Source organism: Ptychodera flava, assembly GCF_041260155.1.
Source record: "Ptychodera flava strain L36383 chromosome 23 unlocalized genomic scaffold, AS_Pfla_20210202 Scaffold_23__1_contigs__length_28996876_pilon, whole genome shotgun sequence".
NCBI lineage: Eukaryota > Metazoa > Hemichordata > Enteropneusta > Ptychoderidae > Ptychodera > Ptychodera flava.
In genome coordinates this window covers 27,089,825-27,115,555 of record NW_027248277.1, presented here as the reverse complement: position 1 = coordinate 27,115,555, position 25,731 = coordinate 27,089,825, and the positions used below count along the sequence as shown (strand labels likewise).

Here is a 25,731-nt window from a genome sequence, read left to right as displayed (position 1 = left end):
TTTTTCAGCACGCCCAACTTTAACATATCAAGCATACATACATCAGAGATATATGTATGTTCAATATTTTTCAGCGTGCTCTTCAAGCTCATTACTTTAATATATCAGACATTTTTCAGCATGCCCTTCAGGTGCATGACTTTAATATACAAGGCATATATATCAGAGATATCAGGATGTTTCATATTTTTCGGTGGCGCCCTTCGGGCGCAATACTTTAATAAATCAGAGATATCTTGATGTTTGCTTAGTGAAAGTGTACCATTATGAAATCTGCATTTCATATGAAAAGGATGACAAATTCCTGATACTTTTTTGTTCTCTCTATGAGAATTCAGTATGAGAAAGCAACATGCACAAATATTTCACAATATATATTTGATACAGTGACTTATTTTAGGGATAGAAAAATGACAAGATATCTTTCCTTCTCATTGATGCAATTATTTTCCTTTGTGACACAGGTTTTCTGTAGAAAGATGCTTTTTTATGAACAAAATAACAGTTAAAACAGGCAGTTTTTGTCATTATTAGCTGTGCTTTTATGGTTTCAATGTTACAAGAGAAGGTCCTCTCAGACACTGTACACATCAGATTTGGCTAAAAAGCTCTCTATGGCTCCTCAGGAGATTAATTGGATGGTTGGCAAGTCTTAACACCCATCAAAGTTTTTGATTCACTGCTTTTCCTCTTTGATATTAATGATTGTCATCCATTTCTGTACAACAGTTCAGGACATCTAGTTAAGCATAGAAAGTGTGAAATACATTCACAGCTCATTCAAAATACAGCTCATTCAAAATGTACTATATTCAAACTTTAAGACTGACACTTTGAAATTCCTATCTTACAACTGACATGTCAACAATTTCATTAAAACATAGACTGACTATTTAAAATATGAATATATGTAAAATGTAAAATATAATTTATATATACGTATATATATATATATATATATATATATATATATATATATATATATATATTATATATATATATATATATATATATATATATATATATATATATATATATATATATATATATATATATATATATATCGGCGCCGGGGGGGGTCACCCTGTTTTTGAAATTTGGAATAGGGGGGTCACCCTGTTTTCAAAATTTGGAATAGGGGGGGGTCAGCCACTTTTTGACGTCGGCAAAAAATAATCCACCCCCCCCAGGCCGAAGAAACTGACCAGTCCCTAATCAAGTCGTATATAGATATTCTACATATTAAATACGATTATTATCCCAGCAATGTGTCAAGAGCCTGTGGGTATACACTCGATTTTGGTACAATTCCCTCCATATAGCACTCGCCTATCGGCTCGTGCTATAAGCTTATGTCGCGCATTGTACCAAAATCTCGTGAATACCCTCCTGTGGCGGTAGTTATTGCTTAATGATGTTATATCATGCTACCATGCGCCATTCTGATTGGACAAGAGCTCATTCCACCGATGCTAAAATACTGTTTTAGCACTGATAGCAGTGCTAAAACAGGCCCCTAAACCAGTATTTTCGAAAATTGCCCGGTTGGTGCATTTGAACGAACCTATCTAAACCATAGACCCTTGAGAAAGACCGAAACAGTCCACTTTGTTTCAAAGACCGAAGACCGAATTTTGATACACAGATAAAGTGGGGTCTGTAACTCACCTATTGGTGTAAATAAGGGACTGGTCAGTTTCTTCGGCCTGGAGGGGGGGGTCGGTGGATTATTTTTTGCCGATGTCAAAAAGTGGCTAACCCCCCTATTCCAAATTTTGAAAACAGGGTGACCCCCCCCATTCCAAATTTCGAAAACAGGGTGACCCCCGGGCCCGACATAGGTAAAACAAAAGGTGGACATATATATATATATATATATATATATATATATATATATATATATATATATATATATATATATATATATATATATATATATATATATATAATATATATATATATATATATATATATATACGTATATATATATATATATATATACGTATATATATATACGTATATATATATATATATATATATATATATATATATATATATATATATAATATATATATATAATATATATAATAATTTATGTCCACCTTTTGTTTTACCTATGTCGCACCTGGGGGGTCACCCTGTGTGTGTATATATATATATATATATATATATATATATATATATATATATATATATATTATATATATATATATATATATATATATATATATATTATATATATATATATATATATATATATATATATTTACATTTTACATATATTTATATTTTAAATAGTCATTCTATGTTTTAATGAAATTGTTGACATGTCAGTTGTAAGATAGGAATTTCAAAGTGTCAATCTTAAAGTTTGAATACAGTACATTTTGAATGAGCTGTGAATGTATTTCACACTTTCTATGCTTAACCAGATATCCTAAACTGTTGTACAGAAATGGATGTCAATCATTAATATCAAAGGGGAAAAAGCAGTGAATCACAAACTTTGATGGGTGTTAAGACTTGCCAACCATCCAATTAAATCTCCTGAGGAGCCATAGAGAGCTTTTTAGCCAAATCTGATGTGTACAGTGTCTGAGAGGACCTTTTCTTGTAACATTGAAACCATAAAAGCACAGCTAATAATGACAAAAACTGTCTTTTTTAACAGTTATTTTGTTCATAAAAAACATCTTTCTACAGAAAACCTGTGAAACAAAGGAAAATAATTGCATCAATGAGAAGGAAAGATATCTTGTCATTTTTCTATCTCTAAAATAAGTCACTGTATCAAATAATATATTGTGAAATATTTGTGCATGTTGCTTTCTCATACTGAATTCTCATAGAGAGAACAGAAAAGTATCAGGAATTTGTCATCCTTTTCATATGAAATGCAGATTTCATAATGGTACACTTTTACTTAGCAAACATCAAGATATCTCTGATTTATTAAAGTGTAACGCCCCTCCCTGTAGAGATTCCTGTAGAGATTTCTCCCTGTAGAGATTCCTGTAGAGATTTTATCTCGAAGCGTCCCTCACGTGGCCAAGACGTGTGAAGGTCATTGACTCAGATCGTACGAGAAGCAGATAAGAGATAGGGTGATAGTTTAATTAATTATTGGTTAAGATTTCATTGTGAACAATCGAGAATGGGATATTCCATGGTGTGATCTTATTTAATCTTAAGAATCAATCAAAGACTGGCGGGAAAATTACCACGTGATAACTTTAATAATTATGTAAGTTTAAAGATGTATTTAACGTTGTAGAGAGCTTAGAAGAGAGACTTGAGATCAGACCGTTGACAGTGAACGTTACGGTCGCCATCTTGCAATAAAGTACAAGGTTGTGTTACAATCTACATCTTGGTGTGTCGGCTTCAGTTACTGAAAGCATTACGATCCAGGCTGGTACCTCTCAACTCGTAATTCCCCTAACTACGAGCGCAACATAAGTATGGCGTCCGAAGGGCGCGCCGAAAAATATGAAACATCCTGATATCTCTGATACATATGCCTTGTATATTAAAGTCATGCACCTGAAGGGCATGGTGAAAAATGTCTGATATTAAAAGTAATGAGCTTGAAGAGCACGCTGAAAAATATTGAACATACAGATATCTCTGATGTATGTATGCTTGATATGTTAAAGTTGGGTGTGCTGAAAAATATGACTGATTATTAAAGTTACGCGCCCGAAAGGGGCGCCGAAAAATACAACTGAATGATGAAATTTGTGGCTGACACGAGCATTTTAGGCAAAGATGAGCCTGTGTCAAAACTCAAAAGCACACTGACCCCCCCCCCCTATTGGGCATTCAAAAACATGGTGACCCCCCCCCCTACCCCCAAAGGCAAAAACAGGGTGACCCCCCCCCCATGAATCCACCCCCAGGCTGAAGAAACTGACCAGTCCCTAAGTTGGGATCGATGATGAAAGACATCTCTGAAGCAGCACGTTTGGGGTATGATGCACTCAAATATTAGGGCGACAGCGCACCGTGCATTTTGCGGGAGTCGAGACGCGATATATCCTAGTACCGCTCTTTCAAATGAAGATATTATTCGTTCATACACAAATAAATTGACACTTCCTCACAGTAACGGTATGTAAGGTATTATTTACCAAAGTTTGGGCTATAACATATCGGGATGTCCTAACGATGTAGACCAAGAAGTTCAAAATAACAATGGGATGACTCCTGGCGACTGCGACGAAATTTGACATAAAATGCAACGAGCAGTGTCAGCGTCCAGCTCTCCCAGCATCGGGCAACACACTCAGAATCTACACAACTGTTCATCACCGTTGCAGTCATCGCGAGTCTGGATTATTTTAAAACTGCTTGTTTCCTGGTACAATTAACGCCACCACTGAATGTCGCGACGGTATGCGGTACAGAATGAGACAAATCTATTTTTAGTATGCCAAAAAAGCCAGGACTATTGTTCTTATATAAATTTACAAAAAAAATTGTTACTTTTTTCTTTTGATTTGAACTCTTGACCCATTTTCTGTGTGAGTGCAGCAGGTATTTTTTGACAAGTATCGTTCGTGTTGCATGCGAATAAAATGCAATGTCGATATGGACGTAATGCGTATTTATCGTAGGATACTGTGTGCCTACATACGGAATCCAAACTTATAAAAATGCTCGGTCTCGGGCGCAGAATTTCCGACGTTCGATCTCTCAGACGTCCGTTTTCTGCATTTGGCGCTCAGAGTGATGAAAATACCCAAGTAAGACAACAAATACACGCAAGTTGATGTAATATAATAGCAATAACCCCCTTCGCAGTCGGTTATACACTCGATTTTGGTACAATTCGCTCCATATAGCACTCGCCTATCTGCTCGTGCTATATGTCGCGCATTGTACCAAAATCTCGTGTAGGCCTATACCCTCCTGCAGCGGGGGTTATTGCTTAATCACAAAACTTGTCCTCATTCATAAAAGCTTTTAATTGAAGAGAGTAGTATAGAATAATGAACATTTCTGATCAAACCATTGGTAAATATTCTCGAAAAAACCATTTCTTCTAATAACCTTTGTGTCATCGCTTATTATTGATGCCTGCAATTCGAAAAAAAAACATACGCAAGAAGATGTGAAAGATGTCGATCCTAAAATATTTGTATAGAATGTAATTCCTCGGTAAAACTGTCTTCAAGAACACGGTGAATCATTACCATGTGTAAAGTGTAAAGAAATTGGGTTCAGCATTCTCTGTATACTTTGGTCCGCCCGGACTAAGATATTAAAGCAGACAAATCTCTTTGTCAGACCAATTATTGCCACGAGATGTAGTGCTTTGTTCGGCAGCCATGACGAAAGGAATGTTGGTTGTTGTTTGTTATATCACAAATATATGTCGTGGGAGGGCATTTATACAGCTCAGTCCGTTCACACAGCGAGTTGCGGATAAAGTTAATCCCTACAGCGGCTAAGGTCTGGCCAGCTAAACCGCCTAAAATTGGAAACGTTTCAGAACCGCTTGGGAGCATCCCGGATTGATAGTAGCTTTGTTAAAAGCTCAAGTTCAAACGAAATCTGAATAGATTTGTGTATACAAAGGATTATACATTTATAAAATACGGACAAGATTTTTCTTTTCATTTAAAGGGCAACATTCCAGCTTAAGGAGCAAAATTGTCAGTGCTACGCCCAATGTGACTGGGGATTGTGTGATGATATTTCTTAATGACTTTGTACATTCAAATAATCATTTTGCATTTAACTTTATCCCGATGGTAAACAGAATGGCTCAACCTCTATCGAACAGTTTACAACAATGTCATCCTCAACAGTTGTGTTTCAGCAGTCTCAGGTCGATTACACAAAGAAGCAATGTTAGGAAAATTAAAATTATTTTTGACATCCCTCTTACTATCGTACATAAACTTTTTATTATTTTTCCAGTAACACGATAATTTTCTACGAAGTTTTGTATCATTTACGAAATACTTTCATTCCTCAGAATTTTATCTGGATCTTCTGTAAATAAAGACACTCGTCAGCAATTATCCTCTTTTCATTTCCAGTGGATGGACGGGAGGGCCTCATATATTGGTCTTTAGGCGACACACTGAGCAATTCATATACTGGACTGATTCATGATGGGGATCCAGAAGCATAATATCTGTGACAATTTTCAGTCAACGTTTGAATGTTGGCTAAGAAATTGAATATCTAAGCCGTGCTCGTTAAAGAGAATTGTAAACTTGACCGCAACAAGTGCTTTATCATATTCAAGATAAAACCCATCATTAATGAATAGCCTCTCTGAGGGAAAAGGGCGCCTTTATAACAATATCCCTACCCGTGACAAATAAAGAAAACCCGTAATGTTTGATCACGTGCTCAGTAAACCTCTCTTAATAACAATATCCCTACAGGTGACAAATAAAGAAAACCCGTCATGTTTGATCACCGTGCCCAGTAAACCTCTGAAGGTGACATACCTGATGTACGTTTCCTTCTATGAAATTGAAATTAATTACATGAATAATATCTGAATAATGACTCCAGATGTTAAGAATAGGATAATAGTAATCAGCAAGCTATGTTGATCAAAGTGCAAGAAATACATTTAATACATTTAATATATTGTGGTTGTACCAGTGCATGACAAAATTGATTAAATCCGTGTTCAGGTATTTACTTCGGACATGAAATCTGCCTGGTTAAGTCATTACATTGGAATATATCGTGAGAAATCAACAAAAGATTATTAATGAGCATTAAAAACATTAGTATAAGGAAGGTATCTTGAAGCAATTTCCATTACGATAATACCATAGGAACACAAGTTCCAAATGTTTTAGTCGATAGCTTTCTTAATGTGCAAACATCATCCGCGAAAATGTGAGTTGTTCTAGCCTATGCAGATTTTGTTTGATACGATGAACTGTTCTTGAGATGTCAACACACCATCGCACACATGTTGACACTTAGACATAAGTAAGGCGGCAGGTCCCTGATTTGAACAATGCGGCGAAAAGAAAGTAGGATACAAATGTTAGCTATGACCACAGTGGCATTCACACAAAGAGAAGATCTTATGTTTTATTTGCTATAACTTGGTCATGTTTCCAATCGATACTGAGCTGTTTGTTGTCTTTTCTCCCATGATATTGTAATTTTCTGTTGCCTCGTTTTTGAGAATCTTGTGAAATTCTGTGTCACGTTTGAAGGTTAGTTTACATAGAATGTTTGCATGAGTCTTCATGATAATTCCGTCTTCACGGCCGCTAATTGTTTTTGCTTTGTTCATGTCAACACATTGTTCATGGAACTGTTGCAGACATGCACGAAAATCACGAAGGTCTTCATAGGAGTTGTCCAATAGCTGCACTCTTTTTATAAAACATGGGATTAAAATTACTGAAAAGTTAAACTTCAGCTTAATTCCTTTTCACAATTTTCCGTGCAACGGATTGTGACTTATTGTGTCGTCTGTTCTTACTCCTTATACCTTTGCTTATGTATTACATATCATCCATTCTCCTTCGTAAAATCTTCTTCAACAACACAACATTAATAGCAGAATCGTTCTTGTCCAAACGATAATCAAATCAAAACTATCAGACAAACCATTTCTGAACAGACAATTCGCACCACCTTTTGAATTCTTCAAATATTTCTCCGGCTTTGTAATAAGCTCTCCAGTGGTGTTTTATTTTTAGTTCGATTAAAAAAAAAAAATTGTAAAAACCAAATGCCGACTCGAATCTACTTGTAGGATTGTGCAATATCGTCATATAGATTGCGTTAGACACAACTCCAGCCTGTTGTAGTTGAAACGGTTTGCTATTATGTTGAAATAGATTATTTTAATCCCGATGGTCTTTGTTGCATTAGAAGTCTGCGTTGGAAAGGATATCACTCGGCGAATATGTTACCCTCCTTTGGCAGAGCAAATGTTGATTCGCGGTCATAGCCAAATCGCTGAATGATACAATTGGTTGTAGAACTGGCTGTTGTATGAGTTATGGTAAAAACAGTTTGTCTTCTTCTTGGCATAAAATATTTCTCGCCTCGAGCGTTTTTTAATTGATTCTCACAACAGACGGATCAGCCTAAAATAATGGAAAATGATCATAGTTGCAATATTGGATGCTCAGTCATCTCACTGCAAGATATTTCTTTTGAGATTTAATTATCAACATTTTTATAGAAGCAAAATCGCAACAACATCAGATGCAATACATCGTGAAAGATGTTTTGACAAACCTAATGATACAAAAAAGCGCTCAGCGTAATGCTATGACAAATAAAGAGTTGGCTTTTGACCATATGCTGTGATTTGATATTTTTGATAATGTTCACAGACTCTGAAGGTTTACCATGATATCACATTGCTGTAATTTCAGAGAATGAAATTATTCTTCTGACACAATAAGTCTAGCCCTACAAAGGCATCTATTTTGTAGTCCCCGTGTATTAGACCGTCTTTTTATATTTTTTTGAGAAAACGTTAAATACAGCAAATGTTTGGAGTACGATGAGATCAGTTTGATTCTTGCAAAGGAAATCTACCATCTGTTTAACTGTCATGACCGAAGGGATACCCAAACCCGCCCGGTATCCATTTGCGACAGTCTGGCTTCATCTTCCCTGCCGACGCCATGTTAATCTCTGGTTTTGAACGAAATCCGAGAGTGAGTTGGCGTTTAATTTGGAAACGAAAATAAAAATTTAAATTACATACATGTACATTACCTTTAAGTAGCATACTAAAGTCTTGAAGTAAGAGAACGATGCTGCTAGTACTTTCTATCAATTTTATACTTTACCAGATTTGAGCTGTCAGTTATTGTATTGAAAATTATGACAGAACCTCGTGGCCTCGGACGGCGTTCTGCCGCCAGTACTTTGCTCAGAAAATCACTGGCTACAGAATACACCGTATCCCTCTGGAAATACCTTTGGAATGCCACAAAAAGCTTTCCGAGGCCACAGAGTTCTGTTGTTATTCCATATGTCCCCAAATTTTGTCGACAGCCGTCGAAAGAAATAGCTGATCGCAACACGGCCTGATTGCATATAGATTCTATATTGTGACCGTTTCATCAGCTGTGAGGTCACTGATTGGCTAACGGAAACTTTCTACTATTGCAGTCACTTGTAAGGGAACATCTACTGTATCTTTTCCTTAAGCTTTTTTTTCCTCTGTGTATTACCACGGAGGTAGAGGACCTAAAAGTTAATTGCAGTGAACATGAATCTATTTCTGTCTTAAAGGGCCATTATTTGTAACTTTTGACCATTTTTTACCTCGGAAAATTCCATGTTGGAGGCTCATATTTGTTGCAAAATGTTGTTTTACAAAGAAACAAACATGATTAGTGATGTTATAGCCACATAAAACTGCTAATTTTTGTTCAAACGTGTTGCCCTTCCGAGCTCGTTTGTTGACGTCTGGCATGCTCAGTGCTGGGGAGAACGCAGATATGGTGACGCCGCGATCACGCGAGTTGTACAAGTTCACGTTTATTGCGGGATCAAAACAACATTGTGTCGTGGATTGCCAGACATCTGGCTACGCAACGTGCTCGGACAATGGACTACGACGTAAGTACCGGGCATAAGTAATGAATATTTATTTTGAAATGGCTCGCGCAGGTGCAGAAGAATGCCTACGTTGCAATCCGCGTGTCAACAGAGTTTGTATTTCTGTCCGGACAAAAATTGAAATTTTCGTTGTAAAATCACATGTTATTTAGTTGTAGGGCACGTAATGTTTCCGAATAATATGCGATTCTCTGTTATTTGACAGGCTATTCAACATGAGCCAGTGATCATTTCAATCAAAACTAACGGAAATATCGCCAGAAGATACAGCTAATGGAACTTTAAGCTGTAGAGCCTGAATCATGGCCCATGAAATTTGACACACTGGCATGGGGCACATGGACAGGCCCTACGTGGCTCTTGAATAAGGCTGACCACATCAACAGACATACTGCCCCCTGTGTCATCTAAACGTTCTTCATGTTCAATTAACAGGAAGAATAGAGATGTCAAGACTATGCAGACAGGTTCCTGGCTTTCCTTTTGTAAGCCCTGTAGAGGGCAGTATACAACATGAAGATCTGAACGCAGAATGACTTTGATCTAACAAGCGACTAATTTGCCAAATGTTTGTAGCATTGAAAAGTGAAATTTAACACTGACTCAGCTCACGGTGCCATATAGTATAACATGTAACATTCATTTGACATTTGGGCTTTAAAATACTAGAGACAAACGAATCAGAAATTAGCATCATATCGCATAGTTAGTAGATTTTTTCAGATTTCATTTCTGAATAAAATGTATGAATGAAAAGTAACAAAACATAGCGTCAATGACACTTGGCTCACACTTGGTTCAATGTGGCCGGTCACGGTGAGTAAACGTCACTACGTTTACCCCTGGTAACATGCATACCACATTTCAAAGCAATCAGACAATCGATTTCAGAGAAAAAAAAATTACAAGAAGATGGGAAAAATTACGCCAAAAATACAAATATGAAAATTCACCACAATTTGAAGACATTACACTAATGTTGCCTCTGGGTACATGCGTATGTTCAAAGCAATTAGAAAAGTTAATTCACAGAAAATATATTTTGACCACAAATGCAGAAATTGCCCTAGAAATACAAATCTTACGGAAGAAACTCTAGGATCAAGATTGTTAAGTTTCAGAGCAATCCTTGCTGAACTTTGGTAGAAAATGATTTTTTGACCAAAAAAAGGAAACATTTCCCAATAATACAACTATCAATATTTTAACATAATTTGAACAAATCTAGCTAAAGTCACCATAAAGAATCTACGTACCAAGTTTCAACCAATTCTGGCCCATGGTTCTAGAGCAATTTGCAGGATTTTCCCTTTGTTCACAACATTTGCACATTTTTGGCACTGACATGTTCATTTGACAAATTCACATCTTCATCCCTGGGTGCACCTGTACACCAAATACTAAGATAGAAGGTGCTGCAGATATTGAGTTTTTGATGTGGATGGACGTACATCTGAACATACTAACATACATACATACATATACATACATAAAACCCCCAACCTCTCATATAAGCTCTCTTTGGTACATGTATATATACATATACCATATAGGAGCTAAAAATACAAAAGGAACTACAATGTTTTTGTTCTTTCCATAGGGTTCAAGAGAGTATACTTTATTCTCAAACAAAAATGGTAAAAAATGAAATGAACATTGAGATCACTATATTCTGAAATGCTGAGAATCTTTGTAGGATTGTATCAACATCTTTGATGATATTCTTTCAAAATTCCACAGATCATGGGCCATTATGCCAATATTGTTTTGGAATTTCAACAGATTATTGACTTCTACAATCTTGGCAATCTTGGAATCTGAACAGTTAATTCATGTATATGCTGACAATCTTTGGAATTTCCACATATTATTGACTTCCATGCCAATATTTTTTTATTCCCTAAAGAAACTGACCTCTTTGTCGATAATCTTTGAAATTTCCACAAGTTATTAACCTTTATGCCGATAATTATGGGAATGTCCACAGGTTAGTTACATCTATGCTGACAATTTCTGGAATGTCCACATGTTATTATACAGGTAATTGACTATATATATATATATATATATATATATATATATATATATATATATATATATATATATATATATATATATATATATACACACACAGATAGAGATAGATAGATAGATAGATAAGGTCAGATATATTATATATATATATATATATATATATATATATATATATATATATATATATATATATATATATATATATATATATATATATATATATACAGTCAAAGGGGCGTTCCTTGGTATTCAAAATGCCCATGTGAGGGCCCTGTTTTAAAAAGTGGCCACCCGCTTAAAATCTGTGATTGGTTAGATTTTCTCTTTCCATGGTAACTGAAGCAAAATTAGACAGGTGACAGTATACCTTTAATATTCTTTGGAATTCCCATAGGTTTCAACCTCTATGTTGATACTTTGTAGAATTTCCACAAGTCATTCCTTCAACTCACATTCAGTGTGAATCATAGCAGTAAATTATAAATGATTACGTCAACCGTTATCCTGGAAAGTAATGCATGCTGAAGCTTGATGGAGTGAAGCATCTGACATTTCAGCGTATATTTGTCCAGCTTTGTTGCACATGGTGATCACCCTACTTTACAGATTCTCACAGGTATGTTTTGAGCAAACATGGAGAATAACACCTTTACATTAAGCCATATTACTGTTCAATATTATCTTAAGGAGTATTTTCTATATTTAATAAAGAACCCAAAACAGAAGCAGATTATAATGATAAGATTGGACCCACTATATTTAAAGTGCACAGATGTTTTATTGATGGTTAGCATATGAAAAACATGGAACACAGGTATAATGAGGCTTTAATGTGGAGAGATTCTTTAGGGACAGATATTCAAACTCACTTTTTTACAATACTTGACTGATCTGCTGAATTGAGACTTGTCTGGAAGCTTGTAGAGTATATCAACTTTCTACGTTATGGTAGTGAAGAAAATCAAAAATTTAAGTTTCACCACAAGGTAACTTAGAAAAAGTGGTTGCTTTGAATTTGATAGATTGGTAAACATGAGTAGTTTGTTTCCCTTTTACTTAAATTTGCACATTTACCCTTGTTTTTTATCAATTTTTAAAGAGAATAATTTTAAAGTTTACTTGAGGGAAATTTAAACAGAAGTTTAAGTGACTGTTTCTGTGTAGAGGCATGTACAACTTTATCTAGGTTAGCATGTGAAAGACTGTTATCATTGAATTATACACAATAGACTCACCAAGTTGCTGTGAATAGTGACAATCCACCAATCAGATATAACCTTCTGAGCCAGCTGCACATCAGCAGCAAACATTGGACACAATATGATACAAACTCTCTTGATTGAATTCTAAATAAATCTGTCATAATGTATAGTGCCATGGTATGCATTCTGTTAACATTTTACATAGGCCAGCACAGCCAGTCATCTCAGCTGTACACCGTGCGTCATTCCATGTCTACAGATACACAGACAATCTGTCATGACAACTAAGCAAAACATACCCTGCGATAAAACCATAACACAAAACTTGGAAGGGTCATTATATTTTGCCATTTTGCAAACAGTTCACATCATGAACTACAAACAGACACCTACCATCATAATGGTAAGTTATCTGCCTTCTTCTCTGATAATTATTATGACTATTTACATTCAAAGACATATTTTAACATCTTATTGATTGATAGACTAATCAGCTAATTGATTGATTGGTATTTGTATCAATATTAGTTTCTGTATCTGATGTGCTCATATCGCTGTCTAAATCAGATAATTTATCTCCTAATTTCTCTTCTATCTTTTTCTTGATAACTTCCAGTCTTGTTTTTAATGTTGCATATTCAAAGCGACCTCTTTTTTCACCAAATGGATCCTGAAAAGAAAATGTACAATAAAAGATTAACTTTGTGATGAATCTAGCATTTACTATGCTAGGGAAGAGATATTGCTTAAAAGGTAATTAGAGAAGATTAAGTGCCAACTGTCTGGATTTCTTATTCATTCTAGACACAATATACCATCACTGTGCTTTATGAGGGTCCTACAAGATAATGTCCTTTAAGTCTTTCATGGATCTGGTAATTCTGTTACCTTGAATGGCAACTGTCACTGGATCAGTTTTTGATGTCATGTTAGTATCTAGTAACCAGACAGATTGCTCTATTGTCACTTGAAGCGGATGGATATGTAATGGCAACATGTACTTGTATTATTATTTACGTTGATTATAGACACCATCATTTCTTCAAGTAACTATTGCAATACAGAGATGCCATATTTGGATATAAATCAAATGAATTGCCAAGCAAGCCAGATGATTTCTGAGAAATCTAATTCAGTCAACTTGCTAAAGTTGCTGATGAGTAATGGTTTGTAAAGTCATGCAATCACTGAAAAGAGGAGTTAAGGTAGACTGTGCCGCGGGGACATATATTTCAACTCTCAAACTTTTAAAATATTCTTGTGGCCTACCACTTGTGGGGGCTCATTTTGAAGCTTATGGATATATAAATTTTCACATGCTTCTGAAAATCAGGAATTTTATTACATCCCTATAAGAGATAACACACGGATGAGGTATATTTATTTCTCTAGTATGAAAATTTGTACAATGCAAGACATTGAAAGCTGTATTTTTTAATTCGTGAAAATTCAGCATTTCTAATTTTTGGTAAATGAGTAACTAACTCAGAATCTTGAAAGTAATATGCTAATTAGTATTGTATACATACCTGCATTGTTTGCCCTGATAGATACAACCTGTCATTGACAGTTGATGTGTAATAATCATAAAATTCTGGAAATGATTTCTCCATCACATCTCTGAAACACAATGACAATAAAATATCAATTAGAATTATGAAAATAACAATTATGTACACTAAGATTTGAATTTCATTACGTGAATTACCATTGTTTCAGTCGTCTGCAAGCAAAAAATATTTAAATCATTCTCCTAATGTAGTGGTTGGCTCTCTTCTGCCTTGAAAATATCACATTTATTTCCTCCAATTTGAAATGATTGTTAATTGTAAAAAGTATGTACATAGACTGCAGACCTAGTAAATTAACTACCTCAAGTTCTCTTAACTTGAAAGGAACAACTTTCAAGAAGTGATACTCACAATAACTTTCAGTGATAGCAGCCATTATTGGCCACTGTACTTTGCCTATGGCAGGTATGACATCAATTTGTAACGATACCATTTTATGAATGATGCCGTTTCTAATGAACACCAAAATTCTTTCTGATAGATTTGGCAAAACGGTTGAATCACTGTGTTCATAGCTTCTAGGCAAATGCTGATTACTATTTGCATTTAATCGCTATATCCAGCATTTCCTGACTCAATTTCATTTACAAGAACTTTTCAAGGACTTTCAAGGAGACACTAATTTATTCAAGGAATTTCTTCAACTTTCCCAGCTCATTCTGACTCTGTTACAACAGTCTAACAGAGTTAGTATGTGCTGGGAAAGTTATAGAAATTCCTATGTGCTGGGAAAGTTATAGAAATTCCTGGAAAAAAATAGTTGAGCTGCACTAATTTCTCACCATTTTGTATGCAAAATAACAGCCATAGAAGCACAAGTCACTGTCTACAGTCTAGTAAGAACCACATGAACTCCACTGTTTGAGGTAAACAGCGCCCTCAAACAATCAAATGGAAAAGAGGACTATAGTTGATTGGATGACTGTACGGTACCTGTAAAAAGTGTTAATTTCTTTTCTTTTCTCAACTCTTTGTACTAACGCTGTGGTAAATGTTTTGGAAATTAAGATAGGACTGTGCAACTGCAATGACTATACTTACCTAAGTTCATCTGGAACTTTGTCTGAGATATTTTCTAACATTTCACAAACTGCTACCCGTATCGTTTCATGTCTGACACAGTCATTATATATCTGTGCGTCACCACTCTGTCTCTCCTAGAAATAAAGTATAAGAGTCTATGATTAAAGGGCCAGCAATGCTAACTTTAGATAATATTATTTTGAATGTGAACCATAATTCCTTGTTCTACTCCTCAAAGCATGTTGATATACAGTGTTCAGCTTGTCAACTCAGCCTGTACATGTGTAAACTGCATTGTTATTGTTAAAAACTGACTTCTGGTCTGGACCAGAAGTCAAACGTAAAAATAACAATGCATTTTATACATATAGACACCAAGTTGACAAGTAAATGCTGTTTCAGCATTCTTTGGGGAGTAAGATAACAAGTCGAAATTTATATATCAAATGAAAAGTCATCAAAAGCTAGCATTACTGGTCCTTTAATAGCTGTCAATTGATAATCATTGTTGTACCTCATGGTTATGGAACTAGGGACAGAATATGAATATACCTTGTTGGTCTGATATTTATGGATGGTATCTACAACTTGAAATTTTGAAATTCATGAGTCTGAGATCCACTGTGTGAGTGGTCACGTAATACAATAAACCATACAAATGCTGAATTTATGCAATTAAGATTAGTTACAAACCTGACTATTGCATCCTAACATATTTGCAATGTTATGCCAAAGTATTGGACATTTGGTTCTAGCAAACAAACATATTTTCAGATGGTGTTTGAACATTTAGTTTTTACCTTTGTAACATTAATGCCTCATCCTTCAGTTTGACAGTCAGTACCATTTTGTTCAAACAATTCTTTGTAGTGGTTCACAAATAAGCTCTTTGCCATGTTACACCTGTTCTGAGGAAGCAAAAGGAATAAAACAATGAACCACTGAGGGCGCTGTTCAGGGTTCCACACTTCGGCTGAGGGAATACCTTTCTTAAAGGCACAACTTTATTATCGATTTTTTTCCAATAGGAAATTCATTGATAAAGATTAATGATAAACATTTCATTTGAAACAAAAGATAGACAAAGTGTTAATGAGCATTAAAACATCCACTTTTGAAAGTGTCAGATATTGAGATGGGCAAATTGAAGATAGACTTAATGCAACAATGATTGCCAGCTTGCTTGTTATACACTTGCTTTTTCTAGTCCTTGTCAGTAGCTGTAACGTTCGATGACTTTTCCACCATTTTGTTTTCTATATCAAGTACCTTTCTTGTTATACGTAAAGCAGGTTCAGATACAATTTTCAACTTGCCAAATCAGCCTGTATATGGGTAGTCTGCATTCTTCACACATAGACACTGTGTTGGCAAGCTATATAGCAGGGGTTTTAACAAGCTTTAGGGAGAACAAGAACTTTTTGTTGCACAAAACAAAGCTTGTGAAATACAATTAAAAGATTCTGCTACATGACTTTTAAAGTATGATTATTAACAAAAGATATTTGACAATAAATCTAAAGTAAAAAGTTTAGTAAACACTTACTTGTTCAAAGCCTGGTTCATTGTGGTAAGGTTTTTTCATTCATTAATGACTGTATTGATATAAGAACACTGGATAAACTTTGTGCTGGACTCCATGCTGGCCCTGACCAGGTTCTGTCACGTATAATAAAATATATTATGAAATAAATCTGTACATTTCTAATTACTGAAGTCAATATTTACAGAACAATTGTGCGCTCTCTCTCTCTCTCTCTCTCTCTCTCTCTACTGGCACATATGTGTTCATGGAAAGATGAGCAGGTGTTAGTATGTATGTATGTATGCATACATGTATGTATGTATGCATGCATACATGTATGTATCATGTATATTTGCATGTATAAATGTACCGGTATCTATGTATGTATGTATGCATGTATGTGTGTGTGACAAAGTCAATATATACATAATTTGCAATTTACATGTGTACCGGTATGTAACAACCAAACAGTACATTATTTGATTCTCTGTAGTATTTCTGTATCAGTGTCAATCATTCAACTACTTACTGTGTACATGCTTTGTCAAATATTTATCATACACAGACATTGAGCCCAAACAATGGCATCATGTAAAAGTAGAAAAATGGGTTTGAATGAAACCAAAGAAACCTCAAAGAAATGAAAAGTTGATAGCAGCCAGACACAGGTACAGACACTTGGTAAAGAAGGTCATGCAATGGGAGAAATTACAGATGCTTGGTAAAGTTTGCTGTGGTTTCGTAGCCCTACTACTCCCTGGCTGGTTGTGTGGGGAAGTGGGGGCTACGGTTCAGTCTATTTGAAAAGTGCACAGTCATTCTCGCTAAAAATCATGTGGGGAGAAAGTGAGCATTTTTCTTGCAATTCTCCAGAAAAACAACACAAAACATCATAATCCGGAGTCAGGGTGCATCTAGTGCCTACCTACAGATTGATGCCTACGTAGATGTCCATTTTCTTCTCGGGTTAGTCACTTTTTCATTTCTCACCGGGCCGCTGCCATGGAAAAATCCGTCATCATGGATATTAAACCCTTGACCTATGACATCACATTTTAACAATGGGATCTTGACAAAGCATGTTTACATCCATTAAAGAGAATGGATTTGATTCCGGCGCTGAAGTTCGCTTATAAACAAAGTACCACGAGAGAACACATTATTTTTGCTTAGATCCCGATGTTAGAATGTGATGTCATAGGTCAACAGTTTAATATTCATGATGGCGGATTTTTCCACGGCAGCAGCTCGGTGAAATACGAAAAACTGACTAGACCAAGAGGAAAATGGACATCTACGTAGACATCTTTCCATAGGTGGGCGCTAGATGCACCCCGACTCTGGATTATTTTTATTTTACAATTGACTAAACCATAGCCCCCACTCCACCACATAACCAGCCAGGGAGTGGCAGGGCTACGGAACTGCAGCAAGGTACAGTAGGACAGGCAATGGTGGAAATTACTTACCCTAGAATACTAAGACAGACTTTGCCATTTCGATAGATTTTTGGATTAAACCGAACTTTACCATCACCTGTGATAATCAACTTGACTCTTGGGGGGGGTCTGATTGGATAATCTGGAGGAAACCTAATAAGGAAGTGGGAGAGAAACCACCCTCATAAGGGGTGTCGAAGGGTCCCGTAATAAGCGCATGCACCTGTAATGAAACAGAAGCAGTATTACATGTACATATAAAAATCATAGAATTTTTCTGTATCAGAAATTATAACATCGTTCACTGGGAAAGTTACAAAGAAAAGAACACTTTTGTGTTTTGTGTTCTCATTATACATGCTTCTAAGATATGTTTATGTACACAACAAATCAAAAGCAAAATTTTTGCATGGAAGCAATTTGTGATGATTGCTAATGGAATAATTACAAACAAAAATTGGTACCATGACCAGTGGTAGGGTACTTGACAAGATATTAAGTTTAAGTGACATGGAGGGTGATTAGATAAATTGTATGACTGACCTTTGTGATATCGTCTTTATCAGGAACTACACACATGCCTGGTGGTGGCTCATTGTATATACTCATTATGTCCCTGATACAAAGAAACAAACAGTATTAAGAAAACAATTAACGATATAGTCTATAAACTCAAGTTACATTATCCAACACGTATTATCTGTATTACACAAGACAAAAGGTATCAGTGTGACTTGATGAGTCTTATTAAAGATGAGATATAACTGAAATTAAATACAAAAGACTAATGTTCAATTGAAGTGACAAATTTTGGAAGTGATGTGGTTGTACACAGAACATAAAAAAGTAAGGGGAGAACTGCCTGTAAATGCAAGTTTCTGAAAGTGTTAAAAGGCAGATCATTCAACATTAGTGGGTGATTATAGCTTTGCTATAATTATTGTTAACGTCTGGAAGGACACAGAGAACATGGTCTAAACCTTTGACATGTATGGGTCACCATGTGTCGCCTACTCCGACTACTCGTTAGATGCACTTGAGACGTAACCTAATCCGCCACCTTCCCTCATTTACCGTTATCTAAACTACTTGCATCATCCTTACCGCGTCATTGTCCATGCGCATATCAGTGTGACCAACGCTATATATCATCCATTTCAACTCCTGCCACACTCAAGTTCACACCGCAAAATTCCCACCCACCTTCCACGATTAAAAAAATAAAGCATGCCTCACTGCAGGGAAATAAGCTCGCAATAAAAGAGTACTGTACATCTTCTATATGGATAGTTTATACACAATAAAGTTCCAGGGAGGTACTGTCATGGGCCTGTAGTGGGTGCCCAGTAGCGAGGGGTCCGGTATTGTCATCCAGGCCGCCACGACCCCTCAACGCCCCAACCGTGGCAGTACATGCATAACCCCTGGATTTCGGCCAAGCACTTGTCTCCGTGTCATTCCTTTGCGTTAACATAAAAATTAATGTACATGTACAAAGAATTAGTTTACAGTAGTACATATCTTTGTGGTGTAAACTATCAGCATCAGGTCAAGTCTATGAATATTATCACGGTTGTGTGTATTTAAGCTTGGAAATCATGTCAATACGTGGTTTTACCAATTGCAAATGATCAAGTCTGACAAAACATGTTGTATTGAATAAACTTCTCTTTACTGTGTAGACAAACTTGACCTGCCTGTCTGAAAAGACCTAAAGCAGTGTTTTTTAAAAGAACACATACATACATACATACATACATATTGATGCCACAAACCTATCACATAAACTCTATGTGGCATATTTACATACCAAATGTGAGCTCAAAAAAGGACAAGGCTATATGAAGTCATTTAATTTGTCCTGTTGATCTGATTGATGGAAATCACACCATAAATTTTACCCACAATGCAATGCTATGACACAAAAGCACAAGACTGGGTTCACTAGCAATACTTCTACATTTGCTTTACAGGGTACATTTACCCATGATGCAATGTCCGACAAAACCTTTAGGCAATTCACTACTTTTTTCAAGGTACACTACCCACAATGCATTGGAATATCCCTAACCAAGCAAATGTACCGTACCTCTATTCTGTACATTTCACCAAAATTCATTTCAATGTTCTCTACATGCAACAAGGCAAGTTTTACTCCTGACAGTTTTGATGTCTATTCTTCACACTTAACATTCAAATGTACTGATAGAACTCAATAGCACAGAACAGTTTACCCATGATTCCAAATACTCATAACTGGTACAAGTCAATAGCACAGCACATTTTACCCATAATACAAAGTGCAGGTACAACTCAACAACACAGTTTACCCATGATGTGAAGTTCATTTCAATAGCACAGAACATTCTACCATGATGCAATGTACTGGTACAACTCCGTAGGTCAGAACATTTTATCCATGATGCAAATTTCAAACACAAGTCTTCGACATGGCATATATCTACAGATAATACAAAATCTTTGCTGAAGGACTTAGAAGTGAAAAGTTACCCAATATGGACTTGAGAGACTTAGCATTTGAAACTAGCAAATATGAATTGGTACACAAAATGAGGAAATACTGTATTTTGAACTATAGTCCTTGAGAGCTAAACTGTTGTCATGGCATCTGTAAACATCAATGGGACAGCATGGACTTAGTCACAAAAACAGGGTTTGTAATGAGAAATATTTCAAAGAAACTAAACTACAGTTGGTAAATTACCTTCAGCACAGTCCAATTAAACATCTTCTGTAACTCCATTCCACCCCAGTATTGCAGACAGGCGTCAGCCATTTCTCTGACTAGCATTCCACTTGTGAGCTTAGCCATGGAGGCAAGTCTGGTGATGTCTCTAACCAAGCTGTGGAGATACAACAGAATAACCATTGCATTTGAATTAAATTATTACAACTATTTTTGGTTATATGGAACCCCGAATAGTCCTTTAGTGTAAACACAGACAAACACCTGTATCATAACATTTTATCAAACATGGTAAGTGTTGCCACGGTCACTCAAACAATTCAAAACCTGTTGGAAAGGAAATAATTGCTGACTCTCTTTGTCCAGAGATTCTGTATTCTATCATAGCAGATCTTATCCTATGTCTCTGACAGCTCTCACTACTGTAGACTTCAAAAAAGTAATGGTGCACTCTAGCAGTGCTGGAAATATGAGTATGTTACAAAATGCTAGCATGGAAAAAAAAACCTTCATGTTGTCTCTTCACACACTAAGATCTTAGCTTGTTCTGTAGAAGATATCTTCACAGACCACTCCTAGGAGATTACAGCTCTACATGATATGATAGAATCTGTACCAATTACCACCAACAGGCTGAATTTATAAATTGATTTTGAAAAACCAAACACTTGTATTGTAGATTGTTTTGAACTTGTACTTCTTATTTCTTCAATATCCTACAATCAAATAAATTACCTAGCATTGTGTAGTGAGTTGTTCAATCTCTATGACTATAGTTTTGGTGTGGTTCTGGCACTATGCTTGTGATTTGTACTGAAAACATACTGCATGGTTACTTATCCTAAGGTTTTATAATTTACAGACTCCTTCAGATGAGCCACTTTGTTAATGAGTCTGAATATTTACAGTACTCGATTGCTCAGGAGATATTGCAAGGATGGGCAAGAGAGTGCCCCTATACCAACGTGGTAAGCCAAAGGTGTTGAACACAGACCCACAGTTTTTTCATAGCACATATTCTATTACCTGCTTTGATATTACGTAGGTGATTTTACTGATGACTTTGAGCCTTTTATTTAGGGGCACTGCAGTAGCATAAGATGCTTGCATGGTTGATATCCATAGTATCCTAAGTATGGAGGATTATGTATGTATTACTGTAAATAATCTGGAATGAATAGCATAACCCAATATACCTGAAATCCCTGAAGTATCTGCTGATGAAGACATCCTCTGTAAAATCCATTCCATACCAGTATTGCAGACAGGCATCGGCAGTTTCTGTGACTGGCCTTCCACTCTTCAGCTTAGCATGGAGGCAAGTCTGGTGATGTCTTTACCGTGCAGATACATGTACATTGCTGTGGAGACAGAATAGAAACAACCATTGCATTACATTAAATTATAAATCCAGAGTCTAAGATCTAAGTTAGTTCATACCTTGATATGGAAGACTTGCACTTTCTCTAAAGCTTACCTGAAGCAGAAAATAGAACTGCAAATTCCTGTGTGTTTGGCCAGTAGGGGCAAAGTGCAAGTATTTGAGCATTGTTTGAAAGTGTTGACATTTGGAGAAGTTTTTATGTCCAAGGACACAGAATTTAAAAAGACAGGAGCTGCTGAGGAGAATTTACAAAACTGACTGAGTGGCTTGACAGTATCAGGGGCACAAAATGCTGGTAAGGATCATATCATAAATGTGTGTGCTTTTGTTAATAATCTGGAATGAAGAGCATAACCCCTGCATACCTGAAATCCCTGTAGTATCTGTTGATGAAGACATCATCTGTAAAATCCATTCCATCCCAGTATTGCAGACAGGTATCAGCCGTTTCTCTGACTAGCCTTCCCCTCTTGAGCTTAGCCATGGAGGCAAGTCTGGTGATGTCTCTAACCTTGCAGATACATTGCTGTGGAGACAGAATAAAAGAAAACCACTAAACATGTTATAAATTTAAATTCAATGGAACAAAAACAGAGTTATTTTGCTGTATGTAGGTACATCCAGCCCATTGAAAACAATGAGAAAATAAGAAAGTTTCATGATGAGAAAGATTAGAACCAGAATAGCTGTACTTCTTACATTTGGTTTTTTTTTCATGAAATATCATCAAACACCTCTAAAAATAACAATGATTTTCATCAACCATGTGAACACAACTCGAAGACAATGTTCAATATAATTATATGCACACACTGTAACAACAAAAGGTGCACTTGGAAAGATTCAGTTTAAGTGCATTTTTCAAAACACTTTGGTCAGTATTTTTGAGTATTAAGGTTGTATGTATCTCAAAATTTGAAGACTTAAACATTTGTTCAACTTTCCTAAAGTAAACTTTCAAATAATCTCTATCACATACATGAATAAAAATCAGGGATCACGGTGCAAATTTGGATCAATGGAAAGAAATAGTGTTAAATTTATCAATATTTGAAATTATAAATGTCTGCCAATGTAAACATTCACACTTTTATTTGTTCATGAATATATACACAAAGTTTCACAAATTAGTTGAGGATGTTGCCTTCATCAGTATAATGGATCCTTGACTTCATCAACAGCAGATTAATTATTTATCTCAGATTCATTTTACAGCGATTGTAAACAGATTTCTAGATTCAGAAATGATGATGTGAAGAGAAAACACATGTCAACAATTTATGCCATGATTTAGCATACCATGAAAATATTTGGCTTGACCTTTGACCTATTTATGAGCATGAAAATGTGTAGAATATGCTGACAAGCTGAATCCTGGGTATTTTACATGTGGAGGGGGAAATTTGTACAGATTTACATCATATTTCTTGTCACTTAATGCTGAATTATCTGGCAATTGCAAATGATGGTGTTATTACAATGAAAATACTTCTATGCTTAAATGCACCCATGGGTCATTTACATTAAGATGATATAAACCTTGAAACAACATTGAGACAGTGTGATCATTTTAATATTATGGTATTTGTATTGAATGTAATATACCGTAATATATAGTTTGTATAATTGTTTGGTGAAAGAAATTATGGCATAAAGTTTCCTGAGGTAAAATGTCTGTGAAGGTAATGCTTACCACGAATATTAAATTTTCCTTTTTTTGGTTTTACTGACAACTGAACAAAATCAGCCATGCTGGCAAGACTCACAGAAAATCAAAAATATGGACAAAACATCAACATTTTTGACAGTGATATCCTTTTATTACATGCCTTCATGTGAGTGCAAATCAGTGTGCTGATTGGATTAGAATATCCAGGGAGTTAGCAGTGCCGTGTGAACAATGTACAGACCAGTTTTCACAGTTAACCAGGCCGATGAAGCCCTTCAATGTTTTCATTGTCATGGTACATGTAGACACTTAGTGCTAGATGTAAAATATCCATTTGCACACTGCTATTTGTTAAAATCTGATTGATGCTGGTCGATAATGGTAAAATTGTTTGAGAATGCCCAGCATGTAACTAAATGTTAACTGTGAAGGCATGTAATAAAAATATTATTACCCGAATACATGTACCCTTGCAGCAGGAGACAATATACCCTCCTGGCGTTGGGCAAACTGTCCGGCACATAAACCCATATATTCAGGCAATAATATAAAGTACTGACCTGACTTGATGTCAAAAACATGGGCACAGCACAGAAATTTCAAAGCTGATATCCTTGTACTGACCGGACTTGATGTGACCTGAGTAATGAATAAAATGCCCTTATTTATTTGTGTCTCTTACATTAGAAAGTGTCCTTATTCTTTTGCCTTTGTTATGTAAATTAAACTGAGGAAGCGCCCTCACTGCTTGGAGTGTGGCAGCTGTTGCTTGTGTCTCAGTGTCTGCTAAGTCTGTTCCCTGTGCCATTTCTGCAGTGCTAGACATCTTTGTCAAGATTCTGGTTACTTGACATCATACAGAGTCTATTGAATCATGGGACAATATCAAAATGGCTGTGTTTTAAGTAACCGCAGCCAGTAGCTGTAACTTTTGTTTTCACTAATCCTTTATTCATATGTCAATTGTAAGTTTTTCTTCTACTCTCCAAAACATGTTGAAAAACCATTTCCTTTGCTTGCCAACCCACTGTCTACTGTTATTTTTTATGTTTGATTTCTACTATGGAATACTTGTCCAGTTCAACATTGTGTAATGAAAGGCAATTTGAGAGCTGAACAAGCAAATGCAGTTGATTAAAAAATTAGGGAAAAATCATTGCAAATTAAAGCAACTGGCTTTTCAAACAAGACACTGAAAAAAATCAGAGTCGTCAAGCATTGATGTTTACCTTTGGTATCTGGAGGAACACAGATCATAGATTTATTCAGATGCTGGGCTCATCACAAAGGTTATCAAGCAAGCACATCAAGTCTGATTGAATCGCATCGGTTATCTAAATCTTGCTACCATTGGTGACGTAATCACCATCTTCTTGACTGCCGTGGTCTTGTCTTGCAAGTGAAAGTAAAAAGTAAAAGTGACGGGCTGCATAGAGTTTGCCTTTAATGTTGTCTCTGATTGGTCAGTTTGCATGGCATTTTCCTTTCATGTTGTCTTTTGATTGGTCAGTTTGCATGGAGTTTGCCTTTAATGTTGTCTGTTATTGGTCTTTTTGCACAGAGTGTGCCTTAAATGTGTTCTGTTATTGGTCTGTTTG

General features: G+C 35.8%; 1 pseudogene; it reads right to left on the bottom strand.

Annotated features, from left to right (window-relative positions):
• Nucleotides 1-13,136: 13,136 nt before the first annotated feature.
• Nucleotides 13,137-24,959, bottom strand: LOC139123884 (ubiquitin-conjugating enzyme E2 Z-like; annotated as a pseudogene).
• Nucleotides 24,960-25,731: the final 772 nt, after the last annotated feature.